Here is a 12,923-nt window from a genome sequence, read left to right as displayed (position 1 = left end):
TGGAAGAAGAAGAAGCAGAAAGACAAAGCTATAGCCAAAGACATTCTATATTCCGAACAAAGTGCAAGTGCAAGAATAAGGTATGCAAAGTTATAGTTGACAGTGGTTCCTTTGAAAATATAATCTCAGTAGAAATGGTTGAGAAATTGAATCTTCCAAGAGTACATCATGATTTACCTTACAGAGCATATGGGTTAGGAGATGAAAAATGGATTGATTTGTTTGAAAAGTCATATGTTTCTTTTAATATTGGACCATATTTTGATACCATTGAATGTGATATTATGCCTTTAAAAGATTGTCACTTGATTTTGGGAAGAGCATGGCAATATGACAGGTCAACCATATATGATTGTAGAGAAAACACATATACTATCAACAAGAATGGGAAGAAGATGCTTTTATTTCCATTGAAGGATGATACAACATGGAAAGAATCAAGAAGTTTAGGTCTTATTAATAGGATAGCATTTCCAATGCATGATGAAGTGAAAGAAGTTTTGGTACAGGCAAATGAAACTATAGAGAAGGTAGCCATAAAGAGTGTAGATGTATGTGAAGTTGGTACAGAAATCTCAACAATGATAGATGTAAGTTGTCCTTTGCAAGGGAAAGAACATGAAGAGCAGAAAGAAGATAAATTGCAGCAAGAAGCAGTGCAGCAAGTAAATGTTGATGAGAAGAATAAAGAGGAAAGTCCTATGGAATTTGAGTGTGATAAAGTTATGGTTGGAACAGTAATGTGTCCTTTGAAAATAGAGATGAGTACAATGCTGAAAGGTACTCCTATGAAAGAGATTTTGGAGGAAAATAATGAAGCCTTCAAAATGCATGTTGTAGTGAAATGTCGAGAGCAATGGCATGAGCATGGAGATAAAGATTGTGTAGCAGCAAGTTCTGAAGAAGAATCTGATTTATGGGAAGAGTTTACAGCCATCATGGGAGAATGGCAAAGGAATGGTGGTAGTATGGAGACTCGGCATGAAGAAGTTTCCAAAGAAGAGGTATTAGATGATGTTATGAACAAAGAAGATGAGGCTGAATATATTTATGATAGGGCAACAAATTATTTTTGGGACATAAAATTCAGAACAAAAATTCAAGTGTATGCATCAATAATAAAAATTCAGAATGTGATGAAGTTACAAGTGTATGCAGCAGCCATACAAATTCAGAATATGATGAAGTGGATGCATAGTGAGCAGCAAATAATTTTTATCTTACCAATGGAAAACAAACCAAAGGTAAAGATGAAGGAGAAAGAGAAAATTCAAATGATACAAGTTCAAGAAAGGCCAAGTATTCTAATGGAGGAAAAGTACAAACCAAAAGTCAAGATGAAGGAATCCATATGTTTTTCTAATGCTTTGTTTTGCAGGTGTTTCCAAGGGACTTGGAAACTTTTGAAATTTTGAAGTATGGTGCAGGAACACGTCTGCGACAGGAAGACAACCTACAATATGACTAAAATGCAGGGCACAAAGAAAATATCAAAAAGTTTTGAGTTTAAAATCTAAAATTTGAAATGTTTGTGTGTGTGAGTTTAGAGTTTTATGTTTTAAAATAAATGTCCTTTTTTTTGTGGTGGAAATGTTTAGGTGGCATTCTTATAAGCCTACCCAACATTATTCACTTAGGACTTAGTATGAGTTTATTTTAGATTATTTTGGGTGTGCTAAAGGTTATTAATTTTTGAAAATGTTTATGGGAAAAATCAAAAGGAAGAAAATGATGAATATTCCTAAAGCACCATGTGTAGGCATTCAAAATGTAACCGCCACAAGAAAGCTACGATGGATTTTTGGGAGTTACATTAGAAGGTGAATATTCCTAAAGCACCATGTGTAGGCATTCAAAATGTAACCGCCATAAGAAAAATATGATGGATTTTTGGGAGTTACATTAGAAGGTTTTTCAAAAAGAGAAAGAGTGCATATTGTAAGAGAGATTTTTGAAGAGAGATTTTTGAAAAAAGATTTTTGAAGAGAGATTTTTGAAGAGAGATTTTTGGAGAGAGATTTTTTTTTTTTTTGGGAGAAAGTGAATAGAATGAAGTTCTTGAGTTTTCCTGTAATTTTTTGAAGTTTCTAGTGTTGTATAGATGTGATTGTGTAGTATTCTACATACACTTTTCTATTTGTATTTACATCAACATCTTGGAAGAAATCTAAAAATGAGATCTTAATAGTTTAATAAAATCTTATTGTTCATTTCCTATCAGCCAGATCTCTCTGTTGTTCTGAGAGTGGTCTTTGCATGGAGGTTTTCTAAAGACCCTCCAATGGTATTTGTTAGCCATTGGAGGATACTTTGTAATTTCATGTATTTATTTATTTCTGTATTGTTGTCTCATATCAGGTTACAGGAAAACTCAGTTGTAATGCAGATTTGAATGGGCAACATCTTCATGTGTTGACCCTCATTTCATTAAATTTCTATGCATTTGCTGAAATTTGCATTCATGCATGTGAAGCCTTAAGTCATGCATTTGATTTTCTAAAGGTTCTAAAATCCCTCTGCATCACTATTGTTGCTACCGCAATCCTTACTACAAAATACCACAGCTACAATCATCGCTGGGAGGGGAGGTGGGGGGTAGAACTCACCTCCTTCCCATTTTTTTAAGTTAATTTTTTTAATATATATTTTAATATCAATTATTTTTAAACCAACCCCCGCCTGCCCCCATATATATATAAACATTGTAAATTTAGTCTAATAGGGAAACCCAAATAAACCAGTCAAATTTTCATTCTAAATTTGATTTCTTTTCAAAACTAACTCTAATTAAATAACGACTATTCAATTTATAGAACAAGGGTTTCCTAATTTTCAATCCTCATAAATAGATAGAATTTGATATGAATACCAAAAAATTCAAAATGAAAGATTGAAAGATTAATCATAAACGAAATTTGGAAAAACAATTCAACAAATATGATGTAGACAGGAATTTCAACAAACATAATTTATTGTGCGAATAAAACATGAGGCTCTACCTAATTCTAATGCTAAAACGCAACCACCTAAAGATTGTGAGAGAATTATCTCTTCTCTCCAAACCTTCTCTTTGAAAATCCCTTTTCCCAAAATCCTTGGTCCCTACGAAACAAACTCTCAATCTCTAATATGGAATTCTCTCCTAAATTTGGGGCATTGATTGTGCACTCACACAAAGGAACTTGTTGATCACAATCTTTTAACTCTTTGTCTACTTTTTGAATATTCATGCATACTTTTTGCAATTTAAAATATCTTTATTAAATTCATTTCTCTCTCTCTCTCTTTAATTATTTTTCAAAGCATTTTTTGATAAAATATTTATTAACTTAAGTAATAATAATATTTAACATTTATTTTAAAATGATTTCCTAAATATATTATTATTAAATTAAACTAATATTATTACACTCCAAAATTAAAACTATAATTTTCTCTTTAAATTTAATTCTTTTTATTTAATTAATTTTTAAATTAATTAAATTAAATTAAATATTGAAAGTATCTTAATAATTTTCTATTAAATTAAATCATTGATTAATCTTTTAATATGACTTAATTAATAGAAAAATCATCAAAGACCTACACAACAAAATATGAAAACCTATCATAAAATACCACATACAAGATCAAACTCAAGGGCTATAATCACGAATTTATGTCATATGATGAATTCAGAAGAGTAATCATCTCAAATGTTTTCCTAATTTTCTAGGACAAATGATTTAAGGTTAGAATTTGGACTCAAGAATTTATCTCCCTTCTTTTACCATTGAGATATTGTGATAGGGTACACTCATCCTAGAAATTCAAGGAAGTCGATACCCCATACCTGCAATCTACATAAAATTCATTCATGTACAAACATATATATTCTAAACTAAATAGGCAATGGCATGAAGTGGTACATCGTGTAGATCTTGACTAGCAGGTGACTATGATTCTCTTCCTTAACCACACCAGAAAGGTCATACATAAAGAAAACATACATGTGCACCATACACATGCAAGTATGGGGTAAGTATCCATAGAAAACATGTATAAATAATCCATCTAACTAACATCATTAAATAACTAAAATCACTATAAATTATCATCATCAAAATATAATCATGCAAACATGAAGTAACTAGTATCAAAGTAGTCTCATCATATAATCAATTGAGTATGAAAATAATATCCAATAATCTAAAAAATAATATTATTAATCGTCAAGCATAAACATAAACTGGCCTAAAATGGTTTGGCAATAAAATTAGAAAAGTTAACTAGGGGTAGGCATTACACCCACAATATCATCTATGTTGTCTAGCTATTGTTTGCATCATGCAGTTTCTTTTTTAAGCTACTCGTTCTCCTTCTAGTATATTACCATAGACTCTCTCTCTCTCTCTCTCTCTCTCTCTCTCTCTCTCTCTCTCGTGCCTTAAATTTTGATCAAAATTTTGAATATCTACCTCTACCATATCTAAAATCAACTTCACATGTGTTGTAACTCTAGCATAGGTGTTTGATCCTCAATAGATTTCATTTCAGAATTTATGTTTTCAAGATTGGTCAACACCCTCACTCATGAACCTCTCATCTCAAGCACTTTATGTACTATTTCAACACCATGTTCTTGCTTCTGAGCTAACAATTATGCAGGTGCATTTTCTTATAAAACATTAATTTTGTTGAATAATTTTAAACTCTTAGAAAGTGTATTCTTTTTTTCTATTACCATTGACGGGCTTCCCTTGAACAAATTCAAAATGAAGAGGCATAAATACACCAAATTCTTCTTTCAAAACTATATGTGCAGATATAAACATTAAGTACATGTCCAATATTTTTGCAGATATACACATTAATTACATCAAGTTTTTCTTTCAAAACCATATGTGTAGATATAAACATTAAGTACAACATGTTCAATATTTTTGTAGATATACACATTAATTACACCAAATTTTTCTTTCAAAACCATATGTGCACATATAAACATTAAGTACAACATGTCCAATATTTTTGCAAATATACACATTAATTACACCAATTTTTTCTTTCAAAACCATATGTGCAAGCATAAACATTAAGTACATGTAAAATATTTTTGTAAATATACACATTAATTACACCAAATTTTTCTTTCAAAACCATATGTGGAGATATAAATATTAAGCACAACATATTTAATTATTTTGCAAATATATACAACCAACTCAATAAGGGTAAACGAATAAGTTATTCCCATGAAGAAGGATCATGTCAGATAATACAAGGAAATTTGATTTAAATAGGGAGACAATCACTAGATTATTATCTAACTTTCAAAGAGAAGGTGATCACAAATGTTAGTCCTTGCAAGAATTGTAACAACTTAAAGACAAGAAGAATCAAAATCAAAACAACTAAGAAACATTGTAGGGAGAATCGTCAAATTGAAGGGGGCTTTGATTATTATCCATTAGTAAGTTGTATTTTATATTATTTTTACAATTAATATACATATGAACCACATAACAAGGGTTTGATTATCATCATTTTTATATAGGTCGATCTCCCTAGGGTAGTACGTGATATGGACCAACACATCTCAGAGGAACATGGAGGTGTGAATATGGAGAAATATGGAGGTGTGAGTATTGAAGGAGGAGATCATGATCCCATGTAAGATGACAATCGTGCACCAAAAAACACATATGAAGATGATGGTATGAATACATTGATCCATGACACATTTGGTACTAGTGGTGGTGGTGTTGTTGTTAGTGATGATGATTATGGTGAGGATGACATTGAGGTTGTCCATGATATACCTATACTTGAGAAAGAAAACATGGCCCTTTACGAAGGATCTGAATGAACTCTTCTCTCTTGTATTGTTGTTGGCAAATTTGAAGGTTATGAATGGTGTATCCAACATAACAATGTCATGTATGCTAAGTTTTGTGATATACACCATTATAGTATATAAAAGGTGAAATATGTATCATTAAGATTATTTATACTAATGACTTATATTTTTTGTTGTAGATTGATAAGTGACTATTTGTTACCACCACAAATTTTCTCCCTCACTCGTACCAAGAATTATGTGCCACTATGAAACATATTGGAATGGAGTATCGATCAATAGATGATTTTCTTGAAGATCATGTGATTTATCATAAAGAACATTAAAATACAACATAATGCCTTTAATTCCATACGAGGAGATATCAAGATAATCAAGTAATAAAAAAGGTGCATCACAAGGTTCTTTGTTACATCCCATTATTCCACATCTTAAACAGTTATTTAGATGCAGTAGCTTGGCACAATTTTTGGATTACCATGCACACAATAGAAGTTGAGATGACATGATTCAAATGCCTACAGATGGTTCAAAATTTATGAACATAGAGGAAAATTGGCCACACTTTAAAAAAGAACCTCAAAAACTTAGGCTTTCTCTAGTAATTGACGGTGTCAATCCATTTGAAGAGATGAGATCTATTTACTCAATGTGGCATGTTTTTTTTATCAACAATAACCTTCCTCCATGTATGTCACTAAAGAGGGAGCACATTATGTTGACAATAATTGTTCTAGGTATTTTATTATTTTATTATTACCTACATGTAATTATAAGTCTTGGAGTGAAATGACCACAATAATTAATTGATGTTTTTCATTCAACTAGGTAAGTATCAAGTGAAAGATATGAATGTATATATTGCGCCTAATATCAACGAGTTGTTGGTATTATGAAATGGTTTCACTATGTAAGATATTATTGAAAATATTATGATAGGCTAAGTTACTAAGAGGGGAGGGGTAAATCAGTAACTTATACAACTTAATCCTTAATTAGCAATTAATCCTTCATGAATATTATGATCTAATTGCATGCATGAGAAATTGAAAATATTAAAGCATACATAACACTTTTGACACACAATTTGGTGACCCAGGAACCTTCCAAATAGAAATTAAAATTGGAATGGGGATGATACTCACAAGCTTTAGTATTGTAGTATAAAGTTGGCCTATTAAAGCTTACAATGAACAATTCTAATGATCTACCTTGTTAGGAGCAATAAGGACTACTAGGTCCACCTTGCAAAAGGATTTACAAACATACAATGAAGTATGCACTCGGTAAAGAGATTTACTTGGTTAAAGGATTTGATTTCTCCACTTGTTAGAATGAAACTGTGGTTGATCTTTGATCTACAACTTGGTCTAAGTGTAGAAATCACCTTGCTATGATAGATAAATTTTTGTTGCTCCTTATACTGTTGTAGCCTTTGTAATTTTTTCTTCTCTTCTTCTCTTATTACTTCATTCTTCTATTCATTTCTTTGGATGTGATACAATATATTACATATATGCCAATCCAATTACAAAATTACAAATTCGGCCATAATACAAGTTTACACAAAAATCACAAATTTGGCCAAAGTGTAGAAACTTGGGTTCTGAAGACTGGATCAATAAGGTTCTGATACTTGACATCCACTATCAATGCTTGGCATCATCATGCACTCAGTATACATAGAAGCTTGGTTGATATTGATCATTTCCAAGTAGTCTTGAACTCGGTCTATACTGGTGACTCGACAAATATTGTGAAACTAGGCATATAAATTGGATCAATTGATTCATGTTGCATAGCTCAATCAATGCTATCACTAAAAGCTCGGTATAAACTAAGTCACTTGGTTAACAATGAGTAGCTCAGTTAACACTAGACTCACATCACATCAACTATGAACTTAGTAAGAACTACACAACTTGGTTTGCACTGATAAACTCAGTAACAACTGAAATGCTTGGTTAACATTGTTAACTATACAATAAGCTAAGTAGATGCTTACATTTTGAACAAGTGTATGTAACTAATAACAAACATGACTGGAATGTCAACAAATATGCCTAGAGCAATTGGACAAAAAAATTTCAATTCCATGTAATGCTTGTGTGGACAATTCATGATGCCCTAGGGTTGACATATTTTTGTGGTATGATATGTTGAAATCTAGTTGTACGCAATAATAATAATTCCAAAATGAACATATTTAATCTAATTGTATTGTTATCTTGTAAGTTTTCAAATAAAGGGAAAATTTTTGCATCCAATGTGTGGTCCAAAAATGAAATCTCATCATTCCAAAATTTTAAGAAAGAAGGTGTTTGGTGAGAATAGGCACTTCGTCCACATAAATCATAAGTATTGAAATGTCAAAAAACATCTTTTCAATGGGATAGAAGAGAATATATCAAAGTCAGGAAGAATGAAACCTCACCTATGGTAGTTGGAATATAATACAATTTGAGGTCATCAAGGCATCAATAGTGACCACCTTCCAAAGGGACTAAAATGTTATCTCATAGAACTTAGTAGGCTTCCCTACTATGAGCAACTACAAATTGTGCATTTGTTTGATACTATGAATATTGGAAAGAATGTAATAGACACTATGAAAAATATTAGATGGAAGGCGTGACAAATAAAAATTTGCCAAAATTTCTAGTGGCATTCATAATTCCAATCATGCAATGAAAAATACCATTGAATCAAATAGAAATGGAGACTAAATTAATGCAAGTGCCCTTCCTTGGTTATTAACAAAGTAGCAAAGTAATGCCATAAAAGAAGTCATATGAAAAATTTGATTTCCTATATGATTTGTTGTGAATATAAGCAATCTCATATCAAAGAAAAGTGAATTTGGCTCAAGGCTGAAAACATATGATTGGCATACCTTCATCAAGGTAAGTTGTACTCTTTTGTATTTACAATATATTTATGAAACTACATTCATTTTTCATTGTATTGCATTAAAAAATAAAGAAATGATTAGTTGACAATTTTTGCAATATGTGCTACCCCTATCACTCTCAAAAAAATTTGACAATAATATCAAAAAAGTGATATATGATCCTATAAAATAGACGAGATGAGAAGTAATATTTGTTTAATATATCAAACAAGTAATATATTGTAAAGTCCCATATTTATATGTTTTTGCATCTTGAATCCCGTGTAGGTGGTTGGCATCTAAATAAATCCATAAAGAAGATATAAAATATTGGAAGAAAATAATTTTTCTAGTAATGTGTGAAATGAAAAGGTGTTTACCTTCAACTTTTTTCAATGCACAAGAACACTACCTCATACACCAAGTTGAGGAGATTGAATTTTGTGGACCTGTACAACCTAGGTCAATATGGATTGTTGAGAGACACTTGAAATTTTTGAAGGGTTTGGTTCAACAAAGAGAACGTCCCAAGGGTTCTATGATTGAGGGATATATGGTATACTAGATGATGGTGTATGTTACTCAATATCTTCCTAATCTTGTAGCAAAGAGCCATATAGATTGCATTTGGGATATTGACTCCATTAAAAAAATTGAAAGGGAGTACTTGGTAGGGAATAGTATATTTAGGAAAGTGAAAGGTAATAAATTATGAGATGTTATTGTAGTTAATTAATTCTTAATCTTCAATATAAATCTGTTGTAAGTCATCTATTTACTTTTGTACAACTGCTAAAGAGTGGGATACAATACATTTGTTTATTGCAAACAATCAAGATTGGATGATGGTATAGATTGAATGATGTCAACATTTTGATCATAGATTAAAATGGGAATCCATGTCTTCATTGGTTAAACAAGCTCATTGTAATTGAGATCCAAATGTTACACAAAAAGAAATAGATTTAGCATATGATTTAAGAGATCTCTTGGTATTTATAAGTTTGTTAATCAACCGTATGTTTTTGAACTCATGATGCAATACTTTATAAATGTTTCACATTATTGTAGGTGAAACACCAAAATTCTATGTTATGCAATGGTTATAAATCTTGCAGCAAAGATTTAGATGACACGAAGAGAACTTGTGATTCTAGGATAAATGTAGTCTTCTAGGTGACCAATATTTCATCTAGAAATTACCTACATCCTTGAGAATCTCAAAATTGATACTATGACATTTTGGTCGATATTTTTTACTCTGACTTTAATTCCTTCAAATTAGTTCTTGTCATCATCAAATGGTATAGACTACGACTCAATAAAATTGACCCTGATAGAATTTTTATTAAGCATGAGAATTGATTTCCAATGGTTAATACAAGCTTGTTTGAGCTAGTTGGGGATGAACCCTATGTTCTGCCAATCCAATGTGAGAAGGTATTTTACTTAGAGGTTCCACATAAACCAAGTTGGTCATTTGTTGTTAGAAATGGTCCAAGGGGAAGGCCAATAATGTATAATGGGATGGAAGAATAAGATACCAAGAGGAAGAAGTGGATCACAATCAAGAGTTAGTTGATGATGCTCTTGATACAAATGATGATGCTTCTATTGATCACAAAGATGATGATGAAGATAATGATAATGATGATGATGATGGTGAAGAAGAAGAAGATGATAATGACCAAGATAGTGATGGTGACAATGTCGATGAAAATGATGATATGGATGAAGAATAACATCTTCTATTATAGTTGTTGGAGATGCAGAGGTTGTTCCTAATGAGCATGTTGAGGTCCAAGCCAATGGGAAAGATGGTGTGGTTCAGAAAGCTAAAGAGAGCTACAATGTTCTTTAAAATATAACCCTTTTATTTTTTATTGCAAAGAACCCACCTTTGCAAAGGACAGTGCATGCATGTCTATGGGTGAGAAGAAATATCAATGACAACATGGATATGCCTCTTTAACAATTTAGGGAAGAACAAAAAATATATATATGATTCATGTGAACTTATGTAACTTATTTGATAATGATTGATGTTTATATCTAGATTTTTTTTATGTTCTATTGAATGTTCATGTGAATCTTAGGTTTTAATGTTAATGTGAATGTGCTAATTAAACCTATGTGTTTATGAATGTTATATTTTATTAATAGAATGAATGAATTTTAGATGTTAACGGGGAATTTAGATGTTAGGAGGTGGGGGGGTCGCAAATGAGCTTCAAACTTCACATGGTTGGCCCTGATTAGTAAATAATATTAAACTATTATTGAAACCAAGTGAAGATCAACATTAACCTATGATTACATGACAACTAACTATGTGAATCTCTTGGTTCCAGGCAATGCAGAAGGACACCATAGTAAAACTCATTGATTTATGAAATTTAGTGGCAATATATGATGTATTTGAAAGAATAGCTTTCTATGGGATTGCCTCAAATTATTCCTCTCTAAGGTATTCTATTGTTTCTATTTATCTATAATCGTGTTTGATTGTGTTGTTAGTTTTGCATCAACGTCTTGGATCACATTCTATGATTCATCATATAAATAAGAGAATGATATTAGAAAGCATGGTCCAATGTAAATAACATAATTAAAGTGTTTGGCTTGATTTCTTTTGAATTGCTTGCAGACTTAATGTTGTTGGGATTTATTTGGCTTTTGCTTACTATTGGGCAAACAAGAATTGCATAGATTTGTATATGTGAGAGCTTAGGAGACTCTTTCCTTACATGTCCAAAGGACAAGGCCTTAGAAGAAGAAGATAGTAGTGTTGTGGAGACTGAAATTTTTTCAATACATAGAAAGCTCATGTTCATAGCTTCTCATGAAACACCATTAAGGTGGAGCTTACAAACAAATGAGGTTGCAACTAGTCATTGTGCTCCAAAGTTAGAATATTTTTCGTATATATTAAGATTGAATTGAGTTGTTTTTATAATGGAAAGAAAATTAAATGATCTTGTCCTTTGTTATTTTGATGTAGGGGAAGGTTCCTATTATATCACAAGATGGACTCCATCAACTACATGTCTTCATTTTTGTATTAGCAGTTTCTCATGTCTTCTCTTGCATTGCAATTATGAAATTAGTATGGGCAAAGGTATGAGTCACTAGGCTTTCTTCCTCTTATTTTTATATTTTCCATTTTCTTGTTGAATGATTACATTTGATCACTTTTTTTATAAATTGGGAGACATGAAGAAGAATTTGAATAGTGAAAATAAATGATATTAGATCATTCTAAAGTATACATTGATTCATGATATATTTTTTTAATTTTTAAATGAATCTTGTCATACAAATTGACTTGATATGTTGGGAGGTAGTAGACTTAAAGGGTGAAACAAATATTTTAGGGTATATGAATACACCATATTTCATGTGCTTGTGAATTCTATTGTTTCACAATGTTCTCATGAACTATTCTCGTTATTTCTTTTGAGTGTGGTGATATGTTGAATAATATTACAGGGAACCTTTTAAATTTTTAGCTTTTCCATATAATCTTTTCCATTTATTATCACTTCCAAATAACAACTAAAGTGTACTTATGTCCTATAGATACACTTTTTTTTTTCCATATTAGAGCAATATGTAGTTCCATGCTTAATCTCTCATTTTATTTTATGTACTAGTGTGTATGGATAGTTTATCTTCCTTTGAAGGCGACGAAGTTCATAGACAAACATACTAGCATACAATTTTATTACTTAACAATTTACTTAAATTTGTACTTGATTCATTGTCATGCATGGTTAGAATCATAAAATTGGTCAATCACCATTAGATAGTTTTTCCTCGATTATCATTTTTTGTCTCAATAGTCCTAACATTTACATATTTGACATGCAATCAATTGTTTAAATAGTTTGGAAAGGTGATTGGATGATATAGTATAGTAAGTATGACATATTTTAACATGGGTACAATCAAAAAAGTAATTGAGGTCCACTAGATAGATTTTCCTTGAATGCTTAGTATCAATATCACACATTTAGTATTCATGACATTTACATATTTGACATGCAATCAAATGCACAAATATTGTTGGAAAGGTGACTGATTGATATGATATTATAAAAATAACATGTTTGTGCATGGCTAAAATTGGAAAATTAATCAAGGACCACTAGATTATTTATTCTTTATTACTTTGCATCAATATCATACATTCTT

The sequence above is a fragment of the Cupressus sempervirens genome, chromosome 5 (genome assembly GCF_028749045.1).
Source record: "Cupressus sempervirens isolate cs-2001-9-10 chromosome 5, ASM2874904v1, whole genome shotgun sequence".
Lineage (NCBI taxonomy): Eukaryota > Viridiplantae > Streptophyta > Pinopsida > Cupressales > Cupressaceae > Cupressus > Cupressus sempervirens.
Note: the sequence above shows the minus strand (reverse complement) of the source record.